Source organism: Aethalodelphis obliquidens, unplaced genomic scaffold, assembly GCF_003676395.1.
Source record: "Aethalodelphis obliquidens isolate GAN/ISIS:26980383/991018 unplaced genomic scaffold, ASM367639v1 scaffold1, whole genome shotgun sequence".
Taxonomy (NCBI): domain Eukaryota; kingdom Metazoa; phylum Chordata; class Mammalia; order Artiodactyla; family Delphinidae; genus Aethalodelphis; species Aethalodelphis obliquidens.
In genome coordinates, this window is record NW_020837945.1 from 80,442,958 (window position 1) to 80,454,899 (window position 11,942).

Below are 11,942 nucleotides of genomic sequence, written 5' to 3' on the forward strand. Positions count from 1 at the left end.
GCACTCAAAAGCATCACAAGGATCAGTATAAATATTGGCACACTTGCAAAAAAGGAGAGGGCACACACAGAGGTTTGACAATCTTTGCTCCCATGTCAGAATATAATTTAGGCAAAGAACTTTTACCTGCTTCATGTTGACAATAGATGACATACCCAGAGACCAATTTTCTTTTCCCAAACTGCAAGTCATCTCTCCTCTCTTATATATAATTTTTTTAAAGTATTAACCTTAATATAACTTTGATATGCACATATGCACTCACACACATATATAGTCCTGTAAGTTTAAATGACAATACTTAAACCTTTAAAACTCCAGCTCTTAAAACAACTTTATCAAGTATATCATAATTTGACGTTTATATGCTTTTTAATCTTAATTTGAGTATTCTGAAGGAAAAAAGTGTTCACGCATAAATAAGAATACATATATAAAACCATGCATAGGTGTTGTGTAGGAGCTATGCATTTTATTTTTTATTTCTCTCTGTGTTGGGAGACCATTCTCCATGGGGTTCTCATGATTCTGCACATCATAAGAGCTGAAGCAATGATTAACTTTGCTCTGGACTCTCTTTCAAAGATGTTTGTACAGTGAGCAACCAGGAGATAGAGATTGTGTCTTCCTCCAGAGAAAAGGATGTTTTTATTTATTGCCCATCGTAGTGATGTCTCCCTCCAGTACAAAGTTCAGGTGGGCTTACTGCTCATTATAAAATATTCGTGTTCTTCAAATTCAGGGTTCCTCTCCTGTAATGCAATCCACTGTGTGGGCAATGCGGGTATCCCCTGACCCCCTCTGTGTCACTCTGTGGGAAATGGCACTTAGGGGACTGGTGAAATGCTGGGATTGCTGGGAGTAATACTATCTCTGACCCAGGTGTCCTGTGTCTTCTGCCACCGTCCATGAAACTGTGGAAGGCTAGCTTGTTGGCTGAAATTAGAGTAAAATCTTAGATTCTTCACAGTTCTTGGCACTCTGAATTTCATTTTATTTTATTATTTTATTTGTTTGGCCATGCTGCACGGCATGTAGGATCTTAGTTTCTGGAACCAGGGATCGAACCCAGGCCCCCTGCAGTGGAAGCGCAGAGTCTTAACCACTGGACCTCCAGGGAAGTCCATTGGCACTCTGAATTTTAGTATTTTTCAAAGTCCCAGATAAATATTGATTCTTAACTAGGTTTCTCAATAAACTATTAGTCTAAATTTCCAAAGACAATTTAAGATTTTAGAAAAATATATTAAGTTGGCATTAAAGTTCACTAAATACTATTTAAAAACTTTTATTAGAAAGATATCACATCTTATAAGTTTACACATAAAGGGAAGTGGAGAAACTCTCCAGGTTCTCATAAATTGCAATATTATCTGAGGTTTTCAAGACCAGTTTCTAAGGACACCAATCATTCAGATAAAAACACAACTCAGTTGTACGCCCATATTCATGTTTATATACTTTAAGCAATAGTAATTTATAAGGCAAGTGTTTAGAATTTTGGAATTTTCATTTAATTTAGCACTTTGTAAAATGCTGTATTTCTCACATTTGCTCTGTTTGCATTTTTATTTCTCATATAGCAAAACCAGGAGAAGATATGTAGCTATCTTTCACATCCAGAATACATAAAACAATTTATTAAAGTATTTGAGTAGTATCACATAAACTTAGCTTATATTTTACTTTTTATTCATGCATTTAAAAAGTAATATGGAAACTCTAATCTTCACTAAACGGATTTTTTAAAGTCTTTTCAGTTGGAAGCTGTGTCTTTTTTTTTTTATAACTTAGAAAAATTTTATTATTAACGACTAGCACCCAGACAAAACTGAGATCTTGTGTTTTGGATAAGAAACTGTATTTTCTTTTTCTAACCTAATCAGGTGTTTTCATAATTATTAAACTTTGGGTATATACATAGAAAAAAAGAGTTACTCAAAAGATCATTGTTCATGGACTCATGAATATTTAGGATCAAGGTCAGTGATGCTTTAATGGCACCAGGTAAAAACGTATATTCCAGTCTAGAGTATCATATATATTTCGACTATAAACCACGAAGTTTCTTTCTTTTCTTTTCTTTTTTTAGCAGCAAGAGGTAATAGTCATTAATTTAAGGTTTTTAGTTTTTCTTTAGTCTTAACAATTCTTTTTTTTTCCCCAAATAGATTTGAGTCATAGATCATCATTTTATAGACTCTCCTCTACTTCTACATTATTGCTTACATTGCGTAAAAACTATCCTAACTGCTTTTAATATGACATTTGGCAATGTCTTAAAATATTTTGGAATAAGGACAATTTATCACTGTCATATGGGTATTTTGTAAACAATCGCAGTTGGGTTAAGAATATAGCCTTAACAGAGAATTCTTTATTTTGTCCAAAACAGCAGAATAAAAACATCCTCAACAATACACAAACCTATGTATAAAATATAGAACATCTCCAGTATATCTCCTTTTCATGGGATCATGCCAAGTATAGGCAAGAGAAAACTGATTTAGGCAATGACCCAATTAGCCAGGCATTAACATTCAAAGACCAGGTAAACAATAATTTTATCCAGAAAAGCTGTATGAAAGAGTTCCTATGAAGCCGATTCACATACTATATTCTCTGTTCCTGGTCATTTCATGCACAAGTTGACTATCCTTAACCATGCTTCTTCGCCTTCTTTCACAGAAGAAAGATTATTTGGAGGAGTGGTACTATAAAGGTACAGGGAATACCTATCCCAATACCAGATTTTCACCATGAAAAATTATAGTGACAAAACTTAAAAAAAAAAAACACACAAAACACATGGGATTTCAGAAGTATATACCCTAATAATTTTTAAGAAAGCTCACCATAAATACTTCCAAAAACAACAGGCTTTACAAAAGACTGTACAATACCCTGTGTATAGGATATAGGATATTCAGGCCATTTGCCAGATTCACTCAGTAATATGTTTCTGGTGTACGCTTTCATTTCAGGAAGGTCAATAATCACCTGATTTCTTCTTGACCTAGTGATCTGTTGTTAGCCTACTCCTGATAATGGAAGAGGAAACTGATACCAGTTTTAAGTCAGCTGGTTCTCCTTAAGTCTCAAGGTTTCTATTATATTTCAAAACCATGTTATTGTGCACTTACAGAAGCAATCTCTCAGTCATGAAAAATAAAACATCAGTTGCAGGACTTACAAAGTAAAAAGGGAAATTCTTTCCCAAACCCTTTTTTGCTTAAAAAGTTAAATTAAATTCAAATGTACAAGACCAAGCACAGGCACTTTCCAAAAATCAAAAATGAAGCCAAACCATGAAATTACTCAATAGTTACAGAAGACAGCTCTGATTTTGGGGGGTCCTCTCTGGTTGCCTCGGCACAAGCACTGGTCTTTGGCTGCCCTGGCATTTCCTCCTCTTTTTCTGTCAGCCCACCAAGAGACCCCAAGGGAAAAGTGCTTTCACAATTCTGGGTCGAGGAGACCTGTGAAATTACAGGCACCTGGACAGAGGAGTTGTCTTCAAAACTGCGTTCTCCAAGATCATACTGAACAAGGGTCTCTTCTTGCTCCTGGTTTAAGTAGTCCGGTACTAGGAAATCACTGCTCTGGAAGTAGTTTGCTAGCTCTGACGTTGCATGGTTCAGACTCCTCAGGGGCACGATTAAATTTCCAGAGTTGGTGAACATGGCGCCACATGTTCTGCACTCGTAAATCCGAGGCTTGCGGATAATGTGCCGGGAAACCCTCATATTCCCCGAAGGAAGTGAAAGTGGCACTGCATATCTGGCACCGGAAACAGCGTTTACCTTCATGCTTTAGGCGATGCATCTTTAGCGAGTAAGCCCTGGTGAACTTTTTCCCACAGCGGTCATACTGAAATGGTTTAATTCCTGAGTGGATGAGCATGTGCTGTTTCAGGTTCTGAATCGCACCCGAAATGTTGGACACTGAAAAGGTCTATCTGGACCATTTGGACTTGGCCGTTCTGTGCTGCGATCATCATCATCTGCGTGAGCACTGGTGCTAGAAGTGCTCCGAAGTGTAGGTAACCCTTCAGTGACGCCTTCATCTACTGAACCTGCGGGCGGCGGTGCCAGGGCCCGGGGGCCTGCTGCTCCTCCTCCTCCTCCTCCTCCTCCCCGCCAGGCTGAGGCGACGAGGGTGTGGTGGCGGCGGTGGCGGCGGCAACCCGGGGGGGAGGGGGCGGAGCACGCGGCCTCGCTCCCTCTCTCCTCCCCCGGGAGGCGCAGCTGTGTCTTTTTTAAAAATCATTCTCTCATTCTCTCTCTCTCTCTCTCTCTCTCTCTCTCTCTCTCTCTCTATTTTTTTCCTTTTGGTTGCACCGGGTCTTAGTTGTGGCAGGCAGGCTCCTTAGTTGCGGCTCGTGAGCTCCTTAGTTGCAGCTCACGGGCTCCTTAGTTGTGGCTTGCAGGCTCCTTTGTTGTGGCATGCAAACTCTTAACTGCGGCATGCATGTGGGATCTAGTTCCCTGACCAGAGATCGAACCCACATCCCCTGCATTGGAAGGCAGATTCTTAACCACTGCGCCACCGGAGAAGTCCTAGGAAGCTGTGTCTTTATAATTCATCATCTTACAAATGGAAAGGGTCTCCTGTATTTGTTTTTTTCTTTCCCTTTTTGTAACTACTCATTGTTGGCTTGTTGTCAATTTTCCTACCTCTATTTTTTATGTTATAAATAAGAGAGACAAGAGGTCATTCAATGAACGTTAAATTTTCCTTTTTCTCATCTAAAAATGTTTTTGAGAGTGTTTATATTAGAAAACAATAGACATACTCTTTAAATTTTCATTAATAACTTAGTTATCTTTATATCATAATTTATATGTTTTAAGTTTTATTTTGCTCAGAGTTTTAACTCTCATCTAAAACTTAAACTTTTCCACTTGGAAGGCACCTTTTCCTAGGAAAAAGACTTTTTAAGTTTCAATATTCTGAAGACTACACGTTAACCTACTTGAGGCCTTTCTATAGGCCATAGAGTTTACTGCTGGGCACTTGCAGACAGAGTGACAGCCCAGTATCTATCTTTCCTCACAGCCTGGAGATTTTTTCCTCAGGCGTAATGTCTCATTTTTTTGGAAAATCTTTATGATCCCTTCCCCTAGACTCATAAAGTCTTAGTGGTCTTTTGTCACCAATTATAGGAGTCCCATTAAATTTGAGATATTTTACTGGACTTTATTTTCTAATTTCCTCCATGGGTGAGTCATCCTATATAAGGCAAAGGCACCAAGGCAGGCTCTTGTCCTCTGTCTTTAGTGGCATATCTACACTGGTCTGCCAGAACAGAAAGCTTTCACTGCCAAAGGCTTCAGAAAAGCTAGAGTCCCTTTTGGGGTCCTACATCCTCCTGGGTACATATGGACTTTCACATAGAAAAGTAACCACGGCCATATAACAAAAGGAATCAGTAAGCTCTTAGGCAAAGTGAAATAATACAGCAGCCCTGTAAGAACAAGGAAAAGAAAGGATGCAAATGTATTCATTAAGAAGAGAAAGCACTTTTTCCCAGTGGCCTTGAGTTTCCTATAAAGACCTTCACTTCTTTTTTTTCAATCTTTAATTTTTTTAATTGGGGTATAGTTGTTTTACAGTGTTGTGTTAGTTTCTATTGTACAGTGAAGTGGAGCTCCCTGTGCTATACAGCAGGTTTTCATTAGTTATCTATTTTATACATATTAGTGTATATATGTCAATCCCAATCTCCCAATTCATACCACCCTCCCTTCCCCCCTTGGTGTCCATACGTTTGTTCTCTACATCTGTGTCTCTATTTCTGCCTTGCAAACCAGTTCATCTGTACCATTTTTCTAACTACACATATATGGGTTAATATACGATATTTGTTTTTCTCTTTCTGACTTACTTCATTCTGTATGACAGTTTCTAGGTCCATCCACATCTCTACACATGACCCAGTTTTGTTCCTTTTTATGGCTGAGAAATATTCCATTGTATATATGTACCACATCTTCTTTATCCCTTCATCTGTCAATGGACATTTAGGTTGCTTCCATGACCTGGCTATTGTAAATAGTGTTGCAATGAACATTGGGGTGCATGTGTCTTTTTGAATTATAGTTTTCTCTGGGTATATGCCCAGTAGTGGGATTGCTGGGTCATAGGGTAGTTCTATTTTTAGTTTTTTAATACTGTCCTCCATAGTGTTCTCCATAGTGGCTGTATCAATTTACATTCCCACCAACAGTGCAAGAGGGTTCCCTTTTCTCACATCCTCTCCAGCATTTGTTGTTTGTAGATTTTCTGATGATGCCCATTCTAACTGGTGTGAGGTGATACCTCATTGTAGTTTTGATTTGCATTTCTCTAATAATTAGTTATGTTGAGCATCTTTTCATGTGTTTGTTGGCCATCTGTATGTCTTCTTTGGAGAAATGTCTATTTATGTCTTCTACCCATTTTTTGATTGGGTTGTTTGGTCTTTTGATATTGAGCTGCATGAGCTGTTTATATATTTTGGAGATTAATCCTTTGTCCGTTGATTCATTTGCAAATATTTTCTCCCATTCTGAGAGTTTTTTCATCTTGTTTATGGTTTCCTTTGCTGTGCAAAAGCTTTTGGGTTTCATCAGGTCCCGTTTATTTATTTTTGTTTTTATTTCCATTTCTCTAGGAGGTGGGTCAAAAAAGATCTTGCTGTGATTTATTGTCAAACTGTGTTCTGCCTATGTTTTCCTCTAAGAGTTTTATGGTGTCCGGTAAAGACCTTCACTTCTGCATTTATCCTCTGGGGGTCAGCAGTTCCCCATAAAGGAGGAAAGATACCCTTGGGAAAGGTGAGGGCCACTGGCAGTCATTCATTTCGTTTCTCATTTTTCCTGGCGGTGAGGGAAAACTTGCTTCTTACTGGGGCTGGACACTCACAAAAAAATCCTCACTCACCTGAATAAGATTTAAGCTGAATCACCTCTCAAATGTAGAAACACTTATTCAGAAAGGACTATTTTGAGTCAGCTACTCACAGATGGGTCTCCACCTATTGTATGGACCCACCTTTTGTAATATCAGTACAGTAACAGCAACAACACATACCATACTTACTGAATTTTCTTACTAAGATTTTCAGCAGTGTATCATTATTAAAAGTTATTCATATGTTTATCACAATTATGAAGGAACTTATGAAAATCAAGTCTAAGGGCATAGAAAATGGTCATACTTGTTGAATAAAAAAATAGAGATTATATGTTATATTTACAGCATGATTTCCTTTCTGGAATACACATACCTACAGGCATTTTGAGAAAATATTTCTGGAAAGTCATAACCAAAATTTCAACAGTAGTTTCCTTTGGCTGGTGAGATTACAGGAGTTTTTACTTCCGGCTTTAACTTCTTCTGTGTTTTCTAAATTTTCCATACTAAGCATTAAAGTATGTACTATAAAATAGTATATAAAATAAAGAATAGAGATATCATCAACCTTAGAGAAAAATAATAGTGAAATTCAACATTTAAATGAATATTTAAGTGTGAATAGTCTCCATGTTAGTCCTACATTTTCCTGTTACGTGTCCTGGCTTTTATTTATTAATATTTAGAACTAGCATAAAGTTGTTTGGGGGTAAATAAGATTTCGGCACTGAGTGGTAGTAGATGTTCAAAACAGAGAGAAAAAATGCAGGAGAGAGGCATCTGCTCATTATTACTCTTGCAGGGCACCTGGGCAAATGTCACTGCCCACGTCGTTTTCCTTCTACTCTTGGTCCATCAGTTCTAGATTTCCTCATTATAGGATTCTAGAATCTTGGAGGAGGATGGGCCACCCCTGTCATCCTGTCCTGCCCTTCTACCCAGCTCAGAGACTCTTCCCAGAATACCTCTAACTTCCTGGCCTCTCCTTCAGCACCTCCAGAAATGTGGAGCTCAGTACTTTTGCCTGAAATACTTTCCCCCTTTCTCTGCCTGCAGCACTTCTACTCATCATTCAATATTCAAATCAGGTGCTCAGTTTCTCAGGCCCATGTGGCACAGTCATTGGTGCTTCTGAGTGTGGACTCTGGGGTCAGAAAGACCTGGGTTCAATCCTGCCTCTTCTCCTAACACTTGCTGTGTGATCTTAGCCAGTTTATCTCACCTCTCTGAGCCTCGGTTTTCTTACCTGTAAAATGGGGTTCACAGATGTGGTCATGTGTATGGGCTCTTCATGTGGTGTCCAGTACGTAGCAAGCAAGTAATAAATGGTAACTGCTACCACTAACATCAGTGGTTTCAACGTTGACCTGCAGATTAAAATCACCTGCAGAGCTTTTAAAACATGATTTAATAGGTCTGGGCTGATGCTCCTAGCAAAGTTTGCATTGTTTGAAAGTTGCCTAAGTGATTCTAATGTGTAGCCTGCCAGGTGGGGAACTGTTACACCAGCAGTTTTGAAAGTATGGTACCTGGACCAACAGCACCAGGGAAACTGTTAGAAACTCAAATTCCAGGGCCCCCTAGCAGACCTACCAAATGAGAAACTCTGCAAGTGAGCCCCAGCAATCTGGGTTTTAACAAGCCTCCCAGGAGATTCTGAGGCATGCTAACATTTGTGAACCACTGCACTAGATTGTAAGCTAAGTAAAGGCAAGAACCGTTTGTCTTGTTCAATGCCGTACATATTCTTAGGGCTTGACACTGTGCCATACGCAAATTCAGTTTAGTTCAACCAAGAAATGTTGGGACTTCCCTGGAGGTCCAGTGGTTACGACTCCATGCTTCCACAGAAGGGGCCTGGGTTCAATCTCTGGTTGGGGAATTAAGATCCTGCAAGCTGCATGGTGCGGGCAAAAAAAAAAAAAAGAAAGAAAAAAAAAAGAGAGCTTCCCTGTTGGCGCAGTGGTTAAGAATCCACCTGCCAATGCAGGAGACACGGGTTTGAGCCCTGGTACGGGAAGATCCCACATGCCGCGGAGCAACTAAGCCCGTGTGCCACAACTATTGAGCCTGTGCTCTAGAGCCCGTGAGCCACAACTACTGAGGCCACGTGCCACAACTACTGAAGCCCGCACACCTAGAGCCTGTGCTCCATGACCAGAGAAGCCATCGCAATGAGAAGCCCATGCACCGCAATGAAGAGTAGCCCCTGCTCGCCACAACTAGAGAAAGCCAGTGCGCAGCAATGAAGACCAAACGCAGCCAAAACTAAAAATAAATAAATAAATAATTTTTTTTAAAAAGAAAGAAAGAAATGAAATGAAGAACCGATTGAGTGCTAGTTTTCTTTAAGGCATTGTGCCTGGTCCTGGGGATACGATGCTGTACGAGACAGGTGCTCGTCCTCAGGTTGCTTGCAGCCTCTCAGACTCAACTCTTCCTTCCTGCTCTCACTGCTCTTTAAGCACCTACCGTTGTAAACTTTATGCTGATTTATATATATATTTTTATATGTCTGTGTCCCCCACGAAACTGATCTCCTCAGGGCAGGAACAGACTGTACTCATTTCCTAGGAGATGCTCAAAAGCAGTTGCATTGCTGGGCCTGGCTCTGCACTTAAGACCAATGGAATGTGTTCCCCTAATGAAAAATGATGGAGGGAAAAGGCTGGTGTCAGTCAAGGTTTGATCAGGGAAGCAGAACCACTGTGAGGATTACGGTACAAAAGATTTACCTTAGGGCTTCCCTGGTGGCGCAGTGGTTGAGAGTCCGCCTGCCGATGCAGGGGATGCGGGTTCGTGCCCCGGTCCGGGAGGATCCCACATGCCGCAGAGCGGCTGGGCCCGTGAGCCATGGCCGCTGAGCCTGCGCGTCCGGAGCCTGTGCTCCGCAACGGGAGAGGCCACAACAGGGAGAGGCCCGCGTACCGCAAAAAAAAAAAAAAAAAAAAAGAAGCACAAATGGATGAAGCTGTGTGGTTCCAGAGCCAAGGTCATGAACATGGGTGTGCCTTTGGCTTGGGAGTAGGCAGAGGGTGTAGATACTTCAGAAGAGTGAAAGGTAGGTGCTGGGTCTCAGGAAACTCATGATTATTTTATCTAACAAGGGTCTGAGGTGGAAATACTTCCTGTTGTCGAGTAAAGTGAGACCTGTAGACTTTGTATACCAGCCCTGAGAGTGGTCATTCTTCTGCTGAGATGTGATGGTCTGGAGATACCCAGAACACTGCCTTGAGTCCAGTCTTGTCTCATCTAATCAGTGCTCTCCAGAATCTTCAGCATACTGGGTCTTAAATGCTCTTTTAGCATGTCTTAGCTCAGGACATGTAAAAGGTACTCTACTGCCTACTTCAATATAAACTCCCACTTGGTAGAACAGGAAACTATACTCAATATCTTGTAATAACCTCTAATGGAAAAGAATCTAAAAAAGAATATATATATATGTATATATACACACATACACACACATGTATCAATTATTTGCTGTATACTTGAAACTAACACATTATAAATCAACTATATTTCAATAAAATTTTTTTAAAAGCCGTCCCACTTGGGCTTCATTTTATCTTTTCCAAGTTGGTCCCTCCATCTCTTCTGCATCTTCCTGTCACATTAGTCGGGTTCACTGCTCCACAAAGATCCTACTTGGATTAAATGTCTGTTTCATATGCTTTCGTCTAGGCTTCCCAAAGTGATTGTAAGCTCTTCAAGGGAAAGCATTTATGACTTTTAAAATTTATTTCTCTTCTTTTGCCTTGAGGTTCCCATAGACTGAATATGTGAACACAAGTCAACTAAAGATGAGTAGAAGCACCCGATCACCACACCCGTGCTCTGAGCACCCAGGGAACCCCCCAAATGTGATGAGCCGGCACGTATTTAAAATAAGACTGACAAAAAAGAAGGCTTACGTCAATTTCTGTCATCTTACTGATGGCATCTTCATCTTACTCCGTAATTCTTCTTTTTTTTAAAAATACATAATGATTTTTTTATATATAAATTTTTTTTTTTTTTTCTGCGTTGGCTCTTCATTGCGGTGCACGGGCTTCTCATTGTGGTGGCTTCTCTTGTTTCGGAGCACAGGCGCTAGGCGCATGGGCTCAGTAGTTGTGGCTCGTGGGCTCTAGAGCTCAGGTTCAGAAGTTGTGGCGCACGGGCTTAGTTGCTCCATGGCATGTGGGATCTTCCCGGACTAGGGCTTGAACCCGTGTCCCCTGCATTGGCAGGTGGATTCTTAACCACTGCGCCACCAGGGAAGTCCCTTAGTAATTCTTTAAAATGATTGCACAGGTTTCTCTTTGTTGACTTTCTCTTCAATCTGGATAGTACAATGGAGTGGGATGTTTTAAATAAAAATTCAATATTAAAAAAAATAATAAGTATTTCTCTTTTTCTCAGGACTGACTATGGTAAATAGCCAATGCCTGTGCTTGACTCCATTCTAGTTTACCATGAGCAGGACTCAGAACAGTACCAGCCAAATGAGATATTTCATGAAGGTTTTGGAGCGAAATAATAATCATCTCAGAATCAGAAATTATCTTGATGTGTTTTTTGTAATGACAACATTGATGATAAAGCCTCGTGATAATATGGTGTAAAGGTGTTCAAGGACTGAGTTTGAATGCCAGCTCTGTCACATATTAACTTTGTGACCCTGGGCAGGGCTCCGTGAGCTAGTTTCCTCATTGTAAAAGAAAGGTGATCACGGGGACCTCAGGGTGGTTGTGAGGACTAAGTGACACACGAAAAGGAGCATTCAATAAATGTGTTTTGCTACAGAAAATTTTAAATCTCTTATTTTTTATTCTACTGGTTTTCTATTTTTTCCTTTACCTGGATCAGAAAGATAATTTTACATTTTCCTTCAACTTTTTTGAAACTTAATATTTTCTGACAATGAGAAGTTGGTAGACATCATATTAACAAAAGATTTTTTTCCTTTTTTGGTAATTACTTGGATCATAACAAATAATAATAAAACAAGATGAATTTCTCTCAGCTTTGGGCTGGGAATCAGGAGGAGGAGGAAGGGA